This window comes from Lissotriton helveticus, chromosome 7 (genome assembly GCF_964261635.1).
Source record: "Lissotriton helveticus chromosome 7, aLisHel1.1, whole genome shotgun sequence".
Taxonomy (NCBI): Eukaryota; Metazoa; Chordata; class Amphibia; order Caudata; family Salamandridae; genus Lissotriton; species Lissotriton helveticus.
This window is the reverse complement of record NC_136068.1, coordinates 630,399,680-630,420,320: the sequence shown is the minus strand read 5'-3', so window position 1 is coordinate 630,420,320 and position 20,641 is coordinate 630,399,680.

Below are 20,641 nucleotides of genomic sequence, written 5' to 3'. Positions count from 1 at the left end.
GATCCGTGAATGTTTCTGCAATGTCTTGAGGATGTGAGACTTGTCCCGTCCCGTCGACTGTCAGTTGGGGAACCCAACGCTCCCCCTTCCTCCCTCTTCTCCAGCCATGCCAACATTTTCCCCACTATCTCCCATTTCATAAACCTTATGTTGCGACTGGAGTAATCTGGCCCTTGTCTTTTCCCCCGCCAGGCCTTTATATTGTAGCTGTTTAACACTTCATTGATGAGCCATATCCTCACTGGGTAAGGAAGCAGTTTGTGCCTCAAATCGCTGGCGTTCATTCTCCAGCTGAGAGAGCTGCTGGTTTTGCTGCCTGACATATCCCGCTTTAAGCGCTAGGGCTTGCTCTTTAAGCCCTGCCTTATAGGTTTCCCATATTATCTGTGCCAAATCTACGGCTACGGACCTGACATTCTCATTAAAGTAATGGTCTGTCTGTGTAATCAGGGTCTCTTTGATGTCTGGAATTTTAAGCAGCCAGGGATTAAGGACAATTGTGTTCGGTGTCTTGTATTGTAATAAGTAAGCTCAAACCAACACTGGAGAATGGTCCAAAATGCCCCTTGGCAGACCACATGGGTGTCTAAAATGTCAGATATCTACTAAATTGGTGAGGAAATAGTCAATGCGGGACATGCTCCTGTGGGCGTTGAAGTAGTAGGTGTTGTGAATCAGGCTTGGGAGCAGAGTGCGCCACACGTTTACTAGACCCATGGCCTGCGCAAAGTCTTTCATTTGGGTATTGGGCCGTGTCATATTAAAATCTTCCCCCAGTATAAGTGTACCTATGGGGAGATCTGTTAAAACTATCCCTAAGTCAGCAAGCAAATCTGTGCCCAATGCGGGGGGAAGATACACCGAGACCACATTAAGCAGTTTTCCCTCCCAACTGGCTTCTAGAACTGCACACCTCCCCTGTGGATCCACCCATGTGCGGGTGGGAATAAGTACAATGCTTTTCCGGATTAGAATTCCAGTAACTCTTGAACCTGAGGTGAACCCTGCATGGACCAACAGCTTGTATCCCCACCATGTGAGGGCCTTACACTTATTACCCACTAAGTGCGTTTCTTGCAGCAAGACCAGATCTGGTGCCTGTCTCTTTAGATACTGCAAAACAACCCCATGTTTTATTTTGTCCCCCAACCCGTTTATGACCCTTGTTAGAATTGACAGTGACGGTTCTACCGTAGTCCCAGCCATAAGCCCTGCATAAGGAAAATGTGAAAACCTGAGTGCAGTAGGATGGGAAACTGCCTCTTCCGACATTGCCACAACCAGGTGGATAAACATATAAGGCCAGTCAAGTACACTCTGGCAAGAGAACCACATGAATGCATACTGTTCAATTGCAATGAAAGCAGAGGTAATTAAACCTGTCTGTCGGTGCTTTGTGATTAAAAACCAAACGCAAATCATAGAAACTCTTCCCCCCTCCCTACCCCTCTCCCAGTGGATTAACTACCCACTCCCCAAAAAGGCAGAGTGCCTGTCGCCTCACCCTCTATTAAAGAGGAGCTTGGTTGCAGCCATACCCTCCCGCCACATGTGAGGATGGGATTATATTACAATAAATAACGGGTGATGCATTGACCCCATCATCAGCTGCGATACTAAAGCTGCTGATTGGGAATACTACAAAGCCTTACATTTGTATTGATAGATTAATCACTTGTTGTAGTCCAGGGTAGACGGCCCAGTATGTTCAAGCAGACCCAGTACCCGGCCTGGTAGATACAATTTATGGCAACTATGTCCATTCCAGCCCCACAGATGCTGTTTGTTTAGTCACTTGTTGTGGGGTCTGTTTCCTTTCGAACTGGGTCACCTCGCTACATGGCACTGATGTTCAGTCTGCAAGAGCGAGGCCCTCCGAGAGCGAGGCCCTCTGTTGCGATCTTTTTGTGGCTTCTCTACCCGATGCCAACTCTCCTGCCAGTCCCATGCATCTTCAGGGGAAGAGAAGAACCATGACTTGCCCTCTGATTCAATAAAGAGTTTTGCTGGGAAAAGCATAGCATATTTTATCTCTTTATCTCTCAGTAACCGTTTCACTGCCATGAAACTGCAACGTTGAGCTTGAACATTTATGGTGAAGTTCGGAAAAAAGGAGATCGCACTGTCATCTAGTTTAAGCGGTGGGTTGGACTGTGATGTCTGGAGTATGATGTCCCGATCTCGGAAGTTGAAGACTCACGCTATAATCGGCCTTGGTGGGGGGCACTGGTTTAGGCCTACCCCCGGGGACTCGGTGCGCACGCTCAATGGAAAAATAGTTTGAGAGTCGTGTAGGTTGCAACTGCTTTAGAATCAGGTTTTCGACAAACAGATCAACCGCAGGACCCTCTGCTCGCTCTGGGACCCCCAGGATACCTATGTTGTTTCTTCGGGCCCTACCTTCCGTAGTCATCGAGTAGCACCTCCATTTTGATTTGTTGTTCCTGCGGTTGGCTCACTTGCCTCTTAAGCAGCGCAGTGTCTATACCTTACCAAGTCGTGACCTCTTCCACTTCTTTCACCCTGGAATCGATTTTCCTGAGGTCAGCTCTGATGAGGAACACCTCAATATTCACCGTGTCTATGCGAGTCTCCAGCGAGGTCCGTATTCCTGCAATGGCGCCATAATGTCCTGAAGCAACAGTTCCTGCTGCAGTGGTGGTAATTGTTGGCTGTCTGCACCCTCTTGAGAGGCGGTGTCTTTACTATCCTTTGAATTAGACCAGGCAAATTTAGCAAGCTTATTTAGCGCAGGTGTTTTGGATCCCTTCCTACTTGCAATTGTGATGGTATAGCGTGGTGTATATGGTCAATATATCCAAGGGCGGTCCCAGTACTCGCTGCTGCCAGCTCAAGGAGGAAGAATTCCCTGTGGCCTGTCAGGTTTCCCAGTTTACTGACCTTGCTGCTTTCGGGGGAGGGAGGGGGAGGGGGAGTCAGGTGCAGTCAAATAGGCAGAGCCCCTTTGCTTCTAGGGACCGCTTGGGCACTTGTAGGGTGGCAGCCCCTTACTCACAGCCGTCCTGGGCCTCACAGATTTCAGATCACACACAAGGCAGAAATAGGCCCAGACAGCGCCCCCGGTACACCAATCACTGCACTCCGCAACTGCCAGATCATTTTGGGATGCAGGAGGCCTCAGCACCCCACTCTGTAGAGTTCCATACCCACTATACAGCGGATGTCACATGGCTTCGTCACCAGTCTGCACTTCGTGGCAACAGCAGGGAATGTGCTACGTTGGCGGCTAGGCCTCTTGGAGCCCCAGGAGCACAGAGAGAGCATCTGAGGCCCTCCCCAGGTTGCCGCTATCGCCAGTAATTACTTCACTTAGGACCCCAGTCCGAGCTCCCCGGGGCATGGAAAGGGCAAGTTCTACTTCAGAAAGCGCCGTCCTGCTCGCTGTCCAGGCCCTGTGTCTCCAACACACAGGGAGTCGATGCACACTGCTGCCATTAGCCGGTGTTATTTCTTCAGGGGCTCACTGGAGGGCAGTGTAGTGACCCAGAGTCACAGTCAGCAGTCTAGTGTTTTTGTATGCCCTACACTAAACACCCACCCACCACTGATGTCACTGGTCAGGCGACACAGCTTTAATAAAAGGGGCCGAGCCCATGTGCTCTGGGCCAGTTGTACCAAGTAGCTGACTGTGTCTGCGTCAGTCCTTTCCAGCAATGAGGGCCCAGGGCCCCCAACATTACATTGGCGACGAGGAGGGCGGACGCTAGCCACGCGTGCCGCTGCTGAACACCCCCGGGAAAGAAGAAGGGAAGTGGCCATGTGCAGGGCACCCCATCTGGGGAAACGGCGCCGGCCGCCGAGAGGCCCGAGGGGCGTGTGCAGTGCCCCGGGCCGAGAACACGAAGCAGAGGTGACCGGGAGCTCACCCCGCACCTCCATGCCCAGCGCGAGCCTCCCGGCGTGAGGGGAAAGTGTAGGGTACCGACCAGAGCCCACCTGTGCCGGCCGCAACCGAGTGCCACGTGGAGGCGTGGCCCGAAGTGCCCAGAAAGGAGCGGACCGACTGGAGCCCACCCGCGTCGGCCGCAAGTGAGGCCCCACCGCATGGTGACCAAAGCGGAGTTCACCCGCGCAGAGAAAAGGCCCGTCGGCCAAAGGTGAGCCCGTGACCTGCACCGTAAGCGGAGCCCACCCGCAATGGTCAGAACTGCATAATGGCGGCCGCCAGCAGGCGCCGCCGAAAACACAGAGCGGAGCCCACCCGCTATAAGCCATGAACAGTAACTGTGCCCGTACTGTAAGCGACGCCTGCTACTGCCCCCTTGAGTAAAGCAGAGCCAGCGGAGCCCACCCGCGGCCTGCCTGCAGCGCCCAGGTCCCCTGCGGCGTGTGTGAGGTGAGGCGGAGGGTGCATGAAATCGGAGGGAAGAGCGCCCGCAGCAGGAGCAGAGCTGCTGGGCACGGTGAAGTGAAAGCGGAGCCCACCCGCGATTGCACCGAGCAGCAAGTTCGCCTCACCCCGCGCAGCATGTGAAATGTGGAGCTGCGGCGGTGGGGTGGAGAAGAGTGAAGCTCCCGCAGCGTGTGAAGTGCTGCCGGGCGGACACTGAACGAAAGCGGTGCCTGCCCGCACAGAGGGAGAAGGCCCCGGCCCGGACAAAGGGCGAGAGGACAAAAGACCAAGACGGGAGGACGGAGAGCGGAGTAGCCAACGGCTCCCCCGTCTCCGCCAAGAGAGTCAAACTGTGCCGACCAGTCCGACTTGTTTTGCCCCACGACCAAGAGGGGAAAAGAATACAGACCCTCACCCCCGCAGCGTGTGAACTGCTGAAGGCTGCTGCGGCGGGGGTGAGAAAAGGAAAGAGGAAAGCATGTGGCCCGAGGCTGGTAGGAGCAGCACCAGCCCCCCCTTCCCCCCACGCAGCATGTGAGCAGCAAGCCGGCGGAGGGGAGGTGAAGCCAAGAAGGAAGCACCCACCATGAGTAGCGTGAAAAGAAGGAAGCACCCACCACGAGTTGCACCGCATTTCTCTTCTGCCCCCAAGTAATCTTCTGCCCGGACAGAGCAACACGCAGCAACCCCCACACAGGCCGTGTGACGAACGGCTGCTAGGGAGAGGCTGTGGTGGCCGAGCAAAAGAAGTGGAAGTCACTCACCAGTGCCGCAAGGAACCCTCCCGTACTGTTAAGAGCTCCTAGGCCCACTGGTGGACACTCTCGGTACTGCAGCAAAAGGAGCATATACAAGCCTGCAACAAACCAAGGGAACACTGTCAGCAGAAAAAGGAAGACACTTACCTAGCAGGCACCTAAGGAGACTGACCAATCGCAGGTACACCCCAGGAAGCGCAAGAAGTATTCAGGAGTCAGCGCAGGAACACGCCGGAACATTCAGGAACGCGCCAGCAATCGAGGAACAAAGCAAAGTGCGAGCCAGCACTACCAGATGACACCCGCACGACAGGACCGCGCCAGAACGTGCCAGGAGCGCCAGGGATCAGGAGCGCCCGAGTGACGCTGCCCAGCGGCACCCCAACGCCACAGAACAGCACTGTGCAGGAACGCGCAAGGAGTGAAGGAACTCCACACAACAGGACAGAACAACATTGCGCAGGACTGCGCAAGGAGTGAAGGAACTCCACACCTCAGGACAGCACAGCGTTGCGCAGGAATGCGCAAGGAGTGAAGTAACTCCACGCCACCACGACTGAGTGACGCCGGGATCCCGTCCTCGGAGACCTGTCAGTAGGTCACAGCGAAGATGACTTGCCAAAAAGTCACCGCCAGATGCGGACCAGTCAGTTGGTCACCCGGAAAGAAAGGAGAAGATGACCAGTCAGATGGTCGCCCGGAAAGAAAAGGAGAAGATGACCAGTCAGTTGGTCGCCCGGAAAGAAAAGGAGAAGATGCGGACCAGTCAGGTGGTCACCTGGAAAGAAAAGGAGAAGATGACCAGTCAGTTGGTCGCCCGGAAAGAAAAGGAGAAGATGACCAGTCAGGTGGTCGCCCAGAAAGAAAAGGAGAAGATGACCAGTCAGTTGGTCGCCCGGAAAGAAAAGGAGAAGATGACCAGTCAGTTGGTCGCCCAGAAAAGAAAGGAGAAGCTGACAGTCAGATGATCACGACTGCGAAGACATGCCAGAAGATCAAAGGCATAGTAACTGAATAGATCAAGAAGAGGTCCATGGACAGGACCCAGAAGAGGTCTGATGACACCGACCCGAAGTAAAGTAGGAGCGACAGGAAGAAAGGTGCGATGCCTGGTTTGGCCATCGGAAGGGTAGGACGCAACCAGGGAGATTCGTGTGGAGTGCACGCCACACGGAGATGGCCTGGGTGGTTGAAGAAAAGAAAAGGGACCGACCACGTTGTGAAAGGAATGGAGGAGAAGAAGGGTAGTGAGTGCCACGGTGCCACTAGAAGATCACAAGAAGAGAAGAGGTGTGACCAGTCAACTCACACACCCATCAGAAGAAGATGGTGACATACACCAGAACACCGGAGTGCAGCGGAGAACAAGGCCTGGCATGAACACCGGCGGCACAAGTCAAAGAGATCCACCTACAAGCCATCCATCCATGTGGCGATCATAGAAGAGGGCAAGTTTGGACTGTTGACAACAATCTACCTTTGGGGCTGAGCGGAAGATTGGATGGCGAGAGTGCTCACACATCCGGCTGAGGAACTGACCACTCCACACCAACCCGTGGCAACCCAAGAAGCAAAGGCCTCAAGGGACTCTGGTGGCAGCAAGTCCCACAAGAGAGACAGGTCCACAACGGTGCGTCTGCAAGACCCACGGAGAGGAAAGCTTCACGTGCAAGAAAAGAGTTGAAAGCGTAACCTTCAGGTGGAACTAGGACACAACGGTGAAGATCGTGGAGCGCCCCGCTCACGGCCCGAAGGCTATGGTGGAGCAACATGACCGACAACACCAGTCCAGTGGAAGCCTGGCAAAGAGGTCCTCCCGGACATCTTGTGAGAGAAGAACACCGGCGAGAGGGACATCCTAGTGAGAGGGATGTATGCACCTACTCCTTTCATCTGCCCAGAAATACTTTGAAGCCTGCCCAGAGACATCACCAAGGACCAGGACTGAAGAGGAGAACCGAGAAGACAAACAATACTCAGATCATGTCACCCTTCTCTCTAACTACCAACTGTCACCAATGGTGCCAAGCAAAGGCAAGACCGAGAACAACGTCCAGGCGGCGCAGACAGAAGCTAGGACCCGCCGAATAACGGCAAACCATGCCACAGTGACTCATGAGTCCTGGATGCAGCAACTACACCATCTGCGACCTGCAATCCACCAAAGAGACTCACTTCAAGTCATAGAGTCCAGTATTATATTGTATGTACATTTTCTTTCCCACAGGTTTGAACTTTGTCGTGGGGTTTTGCGAACTGCACTTTTTCTCCCACAGGTTGGACTATCTTTTGTTTTCATTTTCCCCCAAGTTTGGGAGGGATGTAGTGACCCAGAGTCACAGTCAGCAGTCTAGTGTTTTTGTATGCCCTACACTAAACACCCACCCACCACTGATGTCACTGGTCAGGTAACACAGCTTTAATAAAAGGGGCCGAGCCCATGGGCACCCACTCACCACCTGGGCGCCTCCGTCACATTTAGCGTTGTAGACGTTGCCGTCAGTGACTCTCAGGGCCCGTGAAGCCGGGGCCTCTATTTCCACCAGGGCCCGCAGCTCTCTCATCACTGGCTGAGTCCCCCCTTCACCGAGCTCACTCCTCGGGATGCTGAAGCTTTGTGTGGGCACATTCCTCGGCCTGCCGCTCCTCTACCAGGTGTGCCGGTGATGGCCTCCATCTCCCGCAGCACTTCGGCGATGAGAGCCCCGCTGGTCACTGCATCGGGAGGCACGTTGCAAGGGAGCACCGCCACGCTGCGCCATGAAGCTCAAGCCGTGCCGGCGTCGGATCGCAATTTCCACCACACTTTGTTCCCCTAGGCGTTGGGGCCGAGATCACACTTGTTCTCAGTGCGGAAGACAGGATTTTGGCCGGATTTTGACAGGATAGGCGATCAGGCTTCTGCTAGCCATGCCACTCTGATTTAATCTTTTTGACAGGAGATGCGCACTGTTTATGCCACTGCCACTTGTATCTAATGTTACCACTCGCACAGCGACATCTTAAGGACTTTGGGGACCCTGGGCCAAACATATTTTGTTTTTTATGGTATTCATTTTTTTTAACATTTCCGCCTATATGTATCCATATTTTTTTGGGTAATCTTATCTGTATTTACCCACATGTATTTTTGTCGTAAGCAAAAGAAGATGCTCGCAGATAGTATTTTTTCGCATTATTTAAACAGACCCTGCACACTTGCACTCAAGTGTTATAGGTTTAGATTTATTTATATTAACATCAAATTAAGTTAACACAATACATTCATCTAAAAACGTTGTGAACTTAGGCCTAAGCAGACCTTGAGTAACTTGCATTAAGAAACCTTTACCGTGGGGCTGTACACCCTAGGGACAAGAGGGGAGGATAGAGCTCCCTTTTTAGGTCTCGCGACCTATCAATGCGCGCAAGCGCATTGAGGGAGCGAGAATTCAAGTGCTCAAAAAACTCGTGAAACCAAGGGTTTCGTTCGTGCGGTTTTCTTTAAGTTCACGTGAATCACGTGAGCAAACAAGCACGCGCATTCACGGCCGCACAGCACATCAAAGGGCTTCGCCCAGCGTGCGCTCTGTGGCTTCTCCTCCCCTAATTAGCAGCTTCTCCCATGTCTCTCCGGCTTCCCTCCGGCCATTTGCCACACTCCTTGCCTCTGTCTTGCCTCCCCCTCCATTCTCCTCCCCTCGCTCGCATTCTCGCCCCCCACCAGGCTCTGCTCACAACAGGCAATCCCCCTTATCCCTCACAACAGCATAAAGTGCTCTTCCTGCATGCCCGGCAACCACGGCTCTCACAGAGGTCAGCCTCTTCCCGAACCGCCATTGTTTATTTCATGCCTGTCACTCGCCTCAGCAGTCAGCATTAACCCTTGGAGTGGCCAGGCTTCCCTCACTAATCCCCGTCACCAGCTCGAGCCACCACAACCATCACACAGCCAGCAGAACACCAACCACTGATCTGTGCAGAGAGGCCGGACGGGCAGCCGCCGTTCTACTACGCCCCACCACTCAAACCTCAGCATTCCTGCTCCACCCCCCAGCAGAAGCACAACATGCTCTTCCTGCATGCCCGGCAACCACGGCTCTCACAGAGGTCAGCCACCGCAGCTGACTCTTCCCGAACCGCCATTGTTTATTTCATGCCTGTCACTCGCCTCAGCAGTCAGGGGGGGTTGGCGCGGCCCGGAGTGCGGTGGGAGGACGGGCGGGCGGAGGGGCAGCCGCAGCACCGGGCACCGACGGGCGGAAGATGGCGGCGCAGCCTGGGCTTCCCGACCACAGGCACTTCACGGGGGCTGCACTGTATGGGACGCTTGTAAACAAAAAAGTGAATAAATATTAAGAAAAAATTGCGTCAGCGTTCGGGTCGCAAACAACAAACTAAAGGCACAGCCACCACGGTATCAGTGGCGTGCTGTGCTATGAAAAACAAGCATTGGCATAGCCAATAGGTCTCGCCTTGGGGGCCTTATAAGTGTTTTGTTATTCAGCACAGTATCCTTGGTGCAACTACATCTACTGTTGCATGGTTAAAAACTTATACGGTCCCAAAGGCGAGACCTATTGGCTATGCCAATGCTTGTTTAAACAAGCTTGTAAATAATGGTCTAATCTATTCCCATTTGGTGTGCATTCAAAGACAGAGGTCAAATGTAAAGCTGTGTCTTCCAGGGAGTAACCCATTTTTTTTCTTCATTGCAGAACACCTTCGCTGGGATTATTTAGACCTACATAAGAATCCTTTTTGGCTGAATTTTCTTCAATTATTTTTAAATGGAGGAGATCATTATTTTCCAGCATACACTATGATAAATCTCTGTTTATAAATTGCTACAACGCAAGATGAGTGTTCATATTTTTGAGGGGAGGAGGAGGGTGCCAAACGCATTGTTTCAACATAGATAACATCATTCCCTCCCCCCCTCCCCCCTCACTCCGTCTTATATATGATCCCATTTCAGTTCGCTCATGCCCAGTTGGCCAGGTCACTGATAGAGCACAGGCACACTCATACAAATTCTAAATCTGTTTACGTCTAATATTCAAGGATAGTGGTGTGTGTTTTCAATATTCTAACACAGCAGCAGCTCACTAATATTAATGCAAATAATATCAATGACCCCCCTCCCATTTCTCATTTGTGATGACCTGTTTAGATCTAGAAGAAACTTTTTTAAGGATGTTGCATAAAACACAAACACAACATTTCTCTGCAAAATGTGTGTAATAGACTCCACACCCACATTAAAAATAAAGGAAACAGTTTTTTAGACACACAGGCCGGGAAGGCGAAGGGGGACCCGAAAGGGGCCTGTGTCAAAAGCCTCTCAAGAGCAGGAACACCCCCACATGTCCACGAAAAAGGGGGCGCAGCAGATTTGCCGCCTCCAAGCTAGCTGCCAGCCGCCTAATCTGAGTGGAGGGGGGCAAGCGGCTGGGGGGGGGTAAAAAAGGGGTGTTGGTCTCTGCTTTGAGCACAGGAACCCCGTCTTATCGGAATCTCATCGCCGCCGGAATCAAGTATTGCCCCACGGGGGAGCATCATCAGCACCACCAGGAGGCCAGGCTAACCTCACTGAGGAACATCGAGAAGAAGCCCAGTGGAGTGTCGGGGAGCAGGCACCACCAGGAGGCCAGGCTCCGCTCACCCAGGAAGGCACCGTGAAGGAAGACGTGAGGTGCCGAACAAAGGAGGCCTAGGTGGCAAAAGGAGCACTCTGTGGTGGACGGCGAGGTGCACCAGTCTAAGCCGGCGGGAATCAGTCCTCTGCGACGGGCGAGGCTGTGCCAGGAGTGCCTGCTGCACACATAGGGTTGATCGGTCTGCTATCGGCGGAAGCAGAAAGCCAGCTGAGGTGGGAGTGCAGCAAGACTGGCTTCTGGTAAAAGATACATGTTGGCCCCGTTAGCTCCTGCCTGCCGCTCTCCCCCACAGTCTGTCCACATGATACAACCAGCGCCATACTCACAAATACTGTGCATGTCGCGGCCTGAGGCTCTTCAGTGTGCTGCCTGAAGTACTCAGTGCGGAGACACAGTGGAGACAGACCAGTATCTTGCAGGGCTGCCCCGGGCACACGCAGGGGGCCCTCCTAAGAGGGCGGCCCCACTTAGTGCCACAGGATGGCACACGACGAGTCAGCCTCCCAGTGTTCGGGATCCTCAAGGGTTCCCTAGGCCGATGTCATTTCAGGGCAGGAGAGGGCGGGGGGAGAGGTACTTATACCTCTCCCGCCCTCTGAGCTCCCTCTTTCTCTTGCTGCCCTGACGCTGTTTCCCTTCCCACCGCATACCCAGCGTACAGGCAGGTGGGTGTGTGTTTCACTAACTTATTATTTTGTGTTGCAGGCGGAGTTACAGGGTGATCCAGAGGCCGTAAGGTACAGTAAGGGTACCCTCTGCAGGAGCACAGTAAGGGTACGAAAGCCAAAATCCTCAGGGAGGTCCTCACGTTGGACCCTGGAGGAGTGACGCCCCGTTAGGCCTTCGGGCGGTTGTGGACCTGAGCAACCGAGGGTTGCCTGCAACTCTCCGCCCCCCCTGAGCTGGGATGGGTGTGAGTAAGGGGTGGACTGGCAGTCTGCCGGTGGGAGGCGCTAGACCCTCCCCCAAATCGACAAACACCGGTTGGCGAGGGCCACCGGATAGATTGGGTCATCAGGTGGGCAGGTGAGAGGGGCTGCCTGCCCTGGGATTGCCCGTAAGATAACCCACCATGTTGGCATATTTGTTATGCAAATAAACCTGCAGCAATTTTCTCTGAAGTATTGTTGTGGGAGGGATGGGGACTGTTGCCGATATTGGCACTATGCACCAGGCAAAAAACTCCTGATTGGATAACAGCGTTATGGAGGCCAGGGACAGAGCGGGAAGACATCCCCCCCCCCATCCCTACAGATACCGGATGGCAAAAGAATTACTCCCACATCCGGTGAAGACGGCCATCATCTGGATACATTCAGCATATCCTCACTGTGTGATTAACGCAAGAAAGGACCGGGGAGCTACATTGACAGTTCCCCATAGGCAAGGCTTTTAAATAACAGCATCTGACTGCGGCAGAGTGTGCCACACAAGCACACAATGCTTAGAGGGCAATACGTGGGGGCAGAGGCGAGCAGAGGCCCCACCCACTAGAGGAAAGGTACAACAGGCAGGAGCGTTGGCAGGGAGACGGGGGCTGAAACAAGGGAAAGAAGAGTGTTGGCTCGCTTTAAGGATGCACCTGGAAGTAGCAAAATTGGGGCCTCACCAAAACGAACTGAGAAGGCCGCGGGAGGACTCTGGGCCAGAACTGGATGGCAATCTCAAGGTCCTATTGGTAAAGGCAAGGGCTTTGGTGGCCCTAAATGCAAATGAGTGGATGGATGAGCACATAGCACGAGGGCCAGCCAGAAAGAAGCCGAAGCTGTTGCAGGCATTATCACCCCCTCAGGGCTCGGCAAGAAGGGGCATGTAGCCAAAACGGCAGCCCCATCGAAACCAGGCAAGGGGGGCTGAGGAAAGTACAACAACTACCCCTGAAGTCCCAGGATGAGGGGCGGCGGCCCCCAGAGCAAGGAATGGCAGAAGGGGCAGAAGCATGGCAATCACAATAAGGGAAGTGGGAATCGAATCAGACACAGAGGAGGGCAGCAGCAGTGAAGAAGGGTCTGTGGCCAACAAGGTGGCTCCCCATGAAGCACACAGCATGCCGAGATTCAACATGGACAGTGGATATGGTGAGCACCACGGGCTGTGCGAAAGGGGCAGGCAGCGCAAAAAGGGACAGGGGCAAACGTGAACGAGTGAGGGATTACCTGGGCAAATTACAGATTATAGCACACAACTGGGGGTATGCAACTATGCAGAGCATGGTCCATGGGCCCCTCACCCCCCCTGGCTGGCACACCTGAGGGGGGCCAACAGAATTCCAGGGGGAGGCATGGGGTCAAATTCGGCCACACCCAAGGATGCTTTGGTGGCATTGGCCAAAGCAAGGAGCCCCACACGGGGGGCCCAAGCAGGTTCAGGGTACAACAGGGAGGACAGGGTGACCAACCAAAAAAGGGGGCAAGAAGAAGGCCTGAGGGAGAAAGCAGGCTTATCATGGAAAAGCTCACAAGACAGGAGAAACAATAAGGGCACAGGCACGGAGGGAGCCACACAGAGCAAGCAGGGTGGCACAGCAGTGCCTGGGCGAAACCACTCGGCCATGGCCATGGCAGGGGAAAGGCGGGACCCCGGGGGTGAAGCCTGGAAGTGAGTACATACGTCCCTCCCCGGGGGACCCGCCCATCACCACAAAATTACTGGGGTTAGCAAACCTTATCCAGCTAACAGTGAAGGAGAGAATTTAGCGGAGGGAGTTCATAGATATATTCTCTTTCCTGGAGGTGCGCCAGGCGGGCTTAGACCTCACAGTGCAGGACAAGAAAGACGAAAACAGAAAGGATAGATGCCAGCCAAGAGTGGAAAAAAACATAGAAAACTGGCTATGGGCCTTAAGGACCCTGGCATGCGTATTCATAGAAAAAATACCCCAAAGTGCAGCAACCCTAATCCTGTATGAGCAGAACGTGCATGATGCACAATAAAAGTATCAGGGAGAAGCATGGCTCCGGCACAACAAAAGTTTCAGAGAAAAGATGCAGATCTGGCCAGTAATAGAGTGGGACTGCCAGGACATTGAGGGCTTTACGAATCACATGGTGGCAGCCAGGGAAGGGTTAGGCACACTGGAACCCAATTTTCGTACCTGAGGTTTCAAAGGGAAATATAAAGGTTAGAGACAAGGGTTCAGAGGCAAAAAACAGACAGGCAGGAAAACACGGGTGGCAACGTGCTGGAAAATATGACAGAGACTAATGTAGTAGTAGAAAAGCTTTATTCGATTTTAGAACAAAATAAAATCATAAAAGCAACAATCATTATATACAGTTACATATACATCATAAATAGATACACAATAAAAATAGTATTAAACGATATATGTATGTATACACATGTGAAAGCCTTTCAACCATACAGTGGATCATATAAAAAGTTTGGATTCTGTCTGCTAATTATCTAAAATCAGGCATAACAATCTAGAATGGTACATTTCTGAGTCTCTGTAAGTCACCATAAGTGGCTCGGATTTTCAAACAGGTCTTAAGAAACATGGCAATGCATTTGGCATTTGATACTTGGTCTAAAAATTGTAGTGCCATAAAAGCTGGGCGGCATCTTCTCAGCCTCAGGGATAACAGGATTGGAATAATCGAGCGTTTGCGTGGTACTTCATAATATTTACAGAACAGTAATACATGAATATTGGACTGTTCAAAAGTACCGTCGCAAGGACACTGGATAATAGAGTTTGACCAATCCTGTCTTCCCGGGAATGTTACCAAGCGGAAAAACAAATTGAGCCTGAACCGAGTTAGCAAATATTTTTCATAGGTGGACAAACAGAAAGTAAGATACGGCTGGATGCCCTGAGTACATTGGATAGTTAAAATATGGCGATTAGTAGCTTTTTGGATTTCTTGTGCCATACGAAGTTCCCCCAAATGAGATAAACAGAGTGATCTTAGGGCCTTTCTAGTAACAGTAGTTAAAATTACAGGTTCTTTGAAATATTTGGAAAGGCCCAGATCATTAAGGAAATTATGTACATAGGAAAGCCATGGAACATCCAGCCAGTTGTCTAAGACCAAGCATTCTGCAATAAGTGCACGGGTCAAGCTACACTGCTCCGTCATCCAGATGCGATGCCACAATATTATTGGCTGGATTTTTATGTAGTCAGCAATATAATCCATGCCTAATTCAATATGGCAGGCAAAAGCAGGAGAGCACTGTGGAACAGCCAAAAGGTAGCATATGAAATTATTCTCTGCCTTCTGCAAGGGGACCACAGATACATGGCCCCACACCCGAGCACCATATACAGCTACGCTATGGCACTTGGCGTAGTATATTTGCAAAAGTTCTTTTGGGGGTGGTTTCCCTATTTTACGAGAAAAAGCAATCAGCGCAGAGGAAGCTCTTAAAAATAGAAGATATCTACTATCAATGGCCGATTTCCAAGAGGAGGTATTATCAAATAATATACCTAAATAAGGATATGTTCTAGTGCAGTGTAACTTAGCTTTTTCAATACATATCGGTTTTTTCTTAGTTCTCTTTTTGCCTAGATGCATGACTATTGTTTTCTTAATATTGACCCTTAAGTCTAATGAAGCCATAAATTTGCAGTATGAGTTTAGCTGGTTCTGGAGTCGTACTGGGGTTCGAGCCATAATTACCGCGTCATCTGTGTAAAGTAACGCGGGAGTCGAACGACGGGCGATTGTTGGGAGGTCCTGACTCCCTTCTAACATGGCCTTCTCAAGGCCATTTGTGTACAGGTTGAATAGAAAAGGAGCCAGGCCACACCCTTGTCTGACTCCCTTAGTTACTGCAAAGGAATCGGTGAGCTCCCCATTCACCCCGAATCTCACCCTTGCCGATGCTCCTGAATACAGCTCACACAAAAAGGATACTATTTGGGGGTCCACTCCCATTTCCGCTAGGATTGACCACAGCCTAGAGTGTGAAACACAATCAAAGGCTGCGGTCAAATCCACATAGACCAGGTGAAGATTGCCTTTCTTCGCCTGGACATATTTCCCGATTAGAAGGGAGAGATTCAAAGCCTGCTCCACGGTACCCAGTCCCTCCCGGAAACCGTATTGCAGGTCTGTCATGATGTTGTTATCTTCAGACCAGACCCGCAATCTCTCCAGGATCAAGCGACCTGCAACTTTACCAAGGGAATCCAGGAGGGAAATGGGCCTGTAGCATGCTGGGTTGTTTCGGTCACCCTTCCTAAAAATAGGGAGCAGGATAGATGTAGACCAAGATTTTATGAGACCTCCTCTTAGTGCCGCTTCAATTACTCTGGTTAGTACTGGCGACCAAAGCTCCTGGGTATGCGTATAAATGTCCAGCGGAACGCCGTCCGGCCCAGGAGCTTTACCAGGCTTTGAAGAGGACAGAGCGTTGATTATTTCCTCCTGGCTAAAAGTTAGTTTGAGGGGATAAAAGGATAAATATGAGTTTTCACTATGATGTGCTTCCTCGTCTAAAAAAATCTGTGAAAAGTGGGAAACCCAACCCTCTGCGGTAATCGCTACTTCCAAACTAGGGCCGGTCTTTGCCGTGTTCTAGATGGGTGAGTTAACCACTTTCCAGAACATTAAGCTGTCTTTCTTTTTACAACTCTCATGGAGCTTCTCCCACAGATCTTTTTTCCTATCATTTTTACAGTCTTTTTTCGCTTTATTATAGAGTTTTCTCAACCTCCTAATTTCTAGTTGATCCCTCTCGGTTTTGTGTAGGGCTGATTTTAAAGCGGATAGGGCTTTACGGCTTTCGGAATTAAACCATCCTTTTTCCTGTAGGCCATTCTGCTTTTGTTTGCGAAGGAGCTCTTTGCTAATCACTTTGGTTATATCAATAAAATTATTCAATATTTCCTCTTCAGTAGAAAGAGGGTTTAAACAAATTTCTAACATTGAGATTGATTTACCAATGACGTTTTGTGTGATAACGTCTGGGTCAACTTTAGCCCATTTAATCGAGTACCCGTTAGTTTTATTCAAAGTCAGGGCTCTTTGGTTCAACAGGCCCAATTTATCAACAGGAGCAGATCCAAACGGAACTGTGATAATCACACTGTTTGGGAAATGATCGCTGCTAGCGTCATCTCCAGTACAAAATGTCTGCAAATCATCCCTCATGTGATTGGAAGTCAAAATGAAATCTATTGTGGTGCTGCAGCCCCTACCATGAAAGGTAGGTGAAAAATCAATTGGGGGTACAACTAACTTGTTTGCAAACCCTAGTCCTAACATAAAAAGTTTTTCATTTAAAATATTCCCGACATTTGAGTGAGCGAAGTGGGTTAAAGGACTCCCCTCCTCGTCCACGATACCACAATTAGAGTTAGAATATTCAGTACATAAAGGAATATTGTAATCACCACCCCAAATTAACTTAAACGGAAGAGAAAGATAACGTTTCGGATGTTCCGCTAGAGTGATGGTTATCTTATTAACAACTTTCTCAAAATCCAAAGGCAACATATTATTTTAAAAATTTACCAGAAAATATGTATGCCCTTGGTCCACCGAGAGTTTAATTATCTGATAATTCTCTTCAGTTGCTATTTCAGTGATCTTCTTACATGGGAGGGTATTAGATATATAAACTGATAAACCTCCCTTAGATCTACCGGAAGAAGAGGGACAGGCTCTAGAGAAATACAATCTATAACCCTGTAGTTGTATCTCGGCTTCCGACCATGTTTCCTGGCAACATACTACAGTGTGGTTTCTAACTATTTCTAACCAGTTAGGTTGCTCAAATTTTGTCCGCAGTCCTGCGACATTCCAAAATAGGATAGAAAGAGTTAGACTACCCAACTGGAGAGCCATAGGGGAGAGTTGCCGCTGTATATTTCGTGCTTCAAATTTCCACCGTTTGCCCCTGTGGCAGCGAAAAGACATTTTGTGATAAGACGTTGGACCGTTCGTTCGGAAAACTAACGTCGTTGGTCTTATTTGGGGGGTCTGGAATACATGGTGTGTTACCACAAAGATCTTCAAAAGAAGAGACCGTCTCCACCATCTGCCCTTGAGATAATGGGGGAGGAACCTGTAATTGACTGCGGTGCCCAAAATTCGTGTCACAATTAACCAGGACTGTGTGTAGGGAGTCGGTTTTATCAGTAAAAGCACCACGGTGATCATCCATTAGAGTGTCCTTTACAACCATTATCGGCCTGTCCAGGGGAGGGGGGTTAGAGTTGTTTAAAAGGATTGGGGGGATGGTTAGTCACTCTATGTCGTCTAGGCCTGACAGAATGTCAAAGCGATTCTGAATAGGGATCGTGTATGGTCTTGTTATCGGGGGATAATTAAAACTCCCTTCCCATGTATGTGAGCCATTCCATGATAAAGGATAGTGATCCCATGGGGTCCTAGCAGGGTCATTATAATATTGAAAGATAGGTCGAGAATAATTGGCCTGATGTGGATGGAAAGGCCTAAAGGGGGCACCCTGCTGATGAGATGAAAATCTGGAATGATCAACACGTTTATCAGAATATGGTCTGTTGTAGGGGGTTTCTTCAGCGAATAAAGACCTAACATCATCTACCTGGAATTTGGTCGATGATTTAGGATTAATCGGGAATACCATATTCCTAGGATAGAAGTACGTGAGGTCTCGGGCTATAATTTCATTGCTACAATTTGGAGGAAACCAGTCTAGAATGTGACTAACTGCCCTGGTATCTCTAAAGTTTATTACAACAATGTCCCCCATAATGTTTTTTATAGTAGGACCTATCCAGGGAAGGCCCCTCACGTGTAAAATTTCGCCATTTACGTATGGAGGAAGTGGTCGATTTTTCTTTAGCCAAAATATGACCTTATTCTTTAGCTGGTTATGGTTTTCGTTGATATTCTTTTTGCCATCTATTCCTTCCTCCAAGGGGGGGTCGCCAGTGAGCACCACCACCAATGGAACTGCTTCCGGAGGCAGCTCTATGTTTAGCCTCTTAAGAGCGGTTGACCTCACTACGGACTCGGGGCTGGTAATTTTATCAGGGTTTACTGGCGAATTTGTCCTTCCTTTTTCCTCACCTAGTCTAGCACTGTTTTTTTCTTTTGTTTGTGAAGCTATGGTGGACATTAGTTTAGGAGCTTCCGGGGTGGGTAGCTTTACAGGATTAATGGCAGATGAATCAACAACATACGAAGGCACTTCCTTCGCTATGGGTACTACAGGAGGTACTGCGGAACCTCTCATTCCTCCTTTGATGTCGATTATTACCTGTTCCAGATTCCCCAGTTGTTGGCCTATTTTTTGCAATCTCTCTACCAAGGGTAGTATGAGCGACCTAATTAATTTTTCAATGTTACCCATTAAGTTAACACCTAATTGTTCAGGTATTGAGAGGGATGTTTCAGTAGATGAAACAAGCAGCACAGGTGTAGGGGATATAAGACTCATGGGTTTAGCACAGTCGGTGTAATTTAATTTATTAAGTTGGGGTCTTTTACCCCCTTTCCTCCTTTTTTTGGGGGGTGCACCTTGCGGACGTGGGTTTATCAAGGCATTTGTGCAACTATTAACATGATCAACCGCAGGTAGTGGTGAAACTGACAAGCTCCCGGCCGATTGGGTCAAGATTCCGGGGGGAAAAGAGAGATCTATAAGCAGGTCATTGTTAGTAACCAAGGGTGGAGTAGTGTTTTGGAGGAGTAATGGGATCCTATTACTATTACTAATTAGAACATCGTTCCCCTCACTTTCACAATCGGTAGAAGGAAGTGGGGACAGTGCCTGCTGTAATGAGCCCAAGGAAGATCGCTTATTCTTTATTAATTCCACTGATCGACGTCTTTCTGCCCGTCGTTCAGCTAGGGTGATGGTTCTCTGCGTTCCCGCGGGAGGCTTTATGAAATAATCGTCCAATGTTCCCTGTTTGTCCCTTCCGCCCACCAAAAAGGGGTCAATGTGGACCGGGGAGGTCATTGTGGCCACTTTAACAATCAATACACAAGCTCAAATAATGGTAATGGGATCGTAAAATAGTAAATACCAAATGTCATTAGTTCACAACAGACAACAAAGTGAGACCAACTATACAAATACAATGAACGAGCCTTAATAGTCAGTCATACCTATGTATGACAATTCACAGCTTGGAAGGAGGGGGCCCGCCGGTCCGGACTCCTCCAGCCTCTGAGGGCCTCAGAGGGCCCGCCCTTTGCCCGGGCTTCGCCCCGGGCTGCGACCCGCGCGCGTCCCGCGAGCGCGGGCCCTTGCTAATCTAAATAGAGAGAGGAGGTGGGGGCGGGAAGAGGACCAGCTGTGGCAGGTTGAAATCCGCACTGCCCGCTGGTCCTCGCAGTCCCGCAGGGTCCAAGCAAAGTCTCAAGTCACTTCCCTCCAATTACTTAACACACGAGCGGCGCCCGCGGAGCGGGAGCCGCGAGAAGTGGGGTCAGCGACCAGAGAGCAGCAATCCACAAAGAGATGGTCTAAGAGGTCAGCTCCCACTCGCGCTCGCAGCACAGGAGACTAATGTAAATGGGGGACCAGATGCAGTTTTTAAACACAGCTGCAGGGCCTGTGGTAGCAGCCATCCGACGTACTATGCAGACAGTCACAAGGGACAGGTAACACCAGGGACAAGGGCAGCACAAAGAAATAGCGGCGAGGACGAGACAGTGCAGGGGGTGAAGGGGGGATTGAGCAGCAGGCTGCCACTGCCTACTCCCATAAATACAAGGAGACTGATAACAATACTAAGGGCCCGATTCACAGAACTAACTTAAGACAAAATCCTAAATATACTACCATTTTGGTATTCACAGAAGGCACTTACTCATTTTGGTATTCACAGAAGGCTCTTACTCATTTCGGTATTCACAGAAGTTAGAAGTTCTAACTTTAGGACACCTAAATGCCTTCTGTGAATACCAAAAGTCTTAAAGTTAGGATTTTTCTCAGTT